The sequence below is a fragment of the Canis lupus genome, chromosome 19, assembly GCF_011100685.1.
Source record: "Canis lupus familiaris isolate Mischka breed German Shepherd chromosome 19, alternate assembly UU_Cfam_GSD_1.0, whole genome shotgun sequence".
In the NCBI taxonomy this organism is placed as follows: domain Eukaryota; kingdom Metazoa; phylum Chordata; class Mammalia; order Carnivora; family Canidae; genus Canis; species Canis lupus.
This window is the reverse complement of record NC_049240.1, coordinates 8,637,046-8,639,244: the sequence shown is the minus strand read 5'-3', so window position 1 is coordinate 8,639,244 and position 2,199 is coordinate 8,637,046. Positions and strand designations below refer to the sequence as shown.

The 2,199-nt window shown below is 41.5% G+C and overlaps 1 pseudogene; it reads right to left on the bottom strand.

Moving 5' to 3' along the window:
* Window positions 1-202: 202 nt before the first annotated feature.
* On the bottom strand, window positions 203-1,415 carry LOC100686885 (annotated as a pseudogene).
* Window positions 1,416-2,199: the final 784 nt, after the last annotated feature.

Here is a 2,199-nt window from a genome sequence, read left to right as displayed (position 1 = left end):
GAGGGTTACAGATGGTCAAGTTGCGCCTCTGTGACACTTCTAAGGAATCAGTGAGAGAACATTACAGGGATGAGAGATGGGAGTAACTGCAAACTAAGGGCCTTATCACTTGGGACCTTGAGCTTTCCATGGGAAAATCAGAAGCAGAGGTCTAATAAGCCCAATAGTGATGGAAGGACTGAGGAGCTTGCGTGCGCAGAACTTACCTGGCTATTGGGTTTCTGAAGTTGCTGCCAACAAACTTAGCCTTGCTGTCCAGTTCTTCTTTATTTCTGAGGTACTGGCAATATTCGGCCAAGTGCTCATATTAGCAAAGTGTTCCAGTTTTGATCTTCCTGGAGCAGATCCCCACTACCAGGCCAGCAATGAATGTGTCTTCAGTATCCCACAGAGATGAGACACCATGAAGCTCCCCCGCCCCCTCCCCCGCCATGCATCAGACTGGACCAACTTGCTTGCCTGAAAAGATGTCATCTCAGAGCCAGTTTGGTTGACTTTAAGCAGGAGGCAGTTGCAAGACTTCTCACCTACGAAATCTTAGAAATCTGTTTTGGGTTGGTAACTGTTGAGACCATTCCCTACCACCTAGATTCCTGTCCTGGCTATGAACTTTTTTTCAAGCTTCCCAGTCACCTTGGTTAAAGGGATGTTCTATAGATTGGGTAGTCCTTGATGAAGAATTTGGACAGGTCAGTCAGTTTGTCGGATGTGATATACTTACTTAAGTCCAGATCACACTTTCTCTGCCCTGAAAAACTGAGGCAGCCACGTCCATGCCAATGGCAACCTTATGAGTGTAAGCAGTTATCTTGATCTCATTCTTCAGCAGCTGCTTTTTTATTCTCTAGAATGTTAGGAATAAACATGCTTCCATCTCCCATATTGGTGGCATCTTTCCCATGTTTCTTATTGATGACATTTTTCAGGTTCTGGTGAACCTTTGCTCCAATGCACATGGCTTTCTTGAGGTTTGCTGCACCAAATGCGAGGATCATGAACTCCTGTATGGCCAGCTCATTGCCAACACTGTTGATCATACTCTCACTTCAAAATTGTCAGCCAAGACAGTAATGTGGAGGTACAGGGGCATCCCATTCTCAATAGCTCCAGCTTTGCAGACAGCCAGAGAAACTCCCAGAAGGGAGTTAGCATCTGTTCTATCTGTCTTTATCATCAGTTTCTCAATCTTCCCCTAGTCAGGTTCTTGCTAATCAGAGTAGATGTAATAGTTTTATTGATGTGCTCACAGCCTTTGAGACACCTTTTACCACGTAGCATGTTTTATCATTGTCTAGGATCTCTAGGGCCTCTTAAACACCAGCTGAGTCACTTTTGAGGTACAGAGATCAACTTAAAACAGTGGGATTCCCATGAGAGTGAAAGATCTCTCTGGTCGAGATCTTGAGAATAGTCATGGTTCATTTCTGGCTGCCAGATGTCATGATGGGGCAAAGAAAGAGAGGGTGTTGCAGACACCAAAGGGTGAACAGCTGTAAGGTGTGTGTGCACCAAGTTGCCCCTGAGCTCCTCTCTGTGCTGTCTGCCCCAATGTCCTGCCCTGCTCCCAGAGACCTGACCATCTTATTTGAAAATGAAAATTTACAATATAAAGTTCTTTTATCTCAATAGTACCTGTCTACTCTGTCAACACATTTAGATTTGTTAGAACACTTGGACTGTAATAAGACATTTCATTGTACCTTTTCAAATACATTGCCAAATATTTATTTTATTATTAATAAAGATAATAGAATTAATAGTGGGGAGTCTTGAAAAATGTAAAAATTTTTCAGGTATTTCTAGAATAAATTTCATAAATTACTATTTTCCAGTATTTTGTATAATCTGAAATGAGGTCTTTTGTAAATTATATGAATTATAACCATTTTTATCTCTGTAGTTTGTCTTTCTGTTAATGTTTCTGTCATAAAAAGAATTTATTATTTCGTTTTGTTTTTTGTTTTAAAGATTTTATTTATTTATTTATTCATGAGAGACACAGAGAGATAGACACATAGGCAGAGGGAGAAGCAGGCTCCTCGCAGGGAGCCTGATGCGGTACTCGATCCCAAAACCCCAGAATCATGCCCTGAGCCGAAGGCAGACACAACCACTGGGCCACCCAGGCATCCCAAGAATTTCTTATTGTAATAGTCTTTTTGTTTAAGTTTTTTGCATCTATGTCTATGAAAGATATTG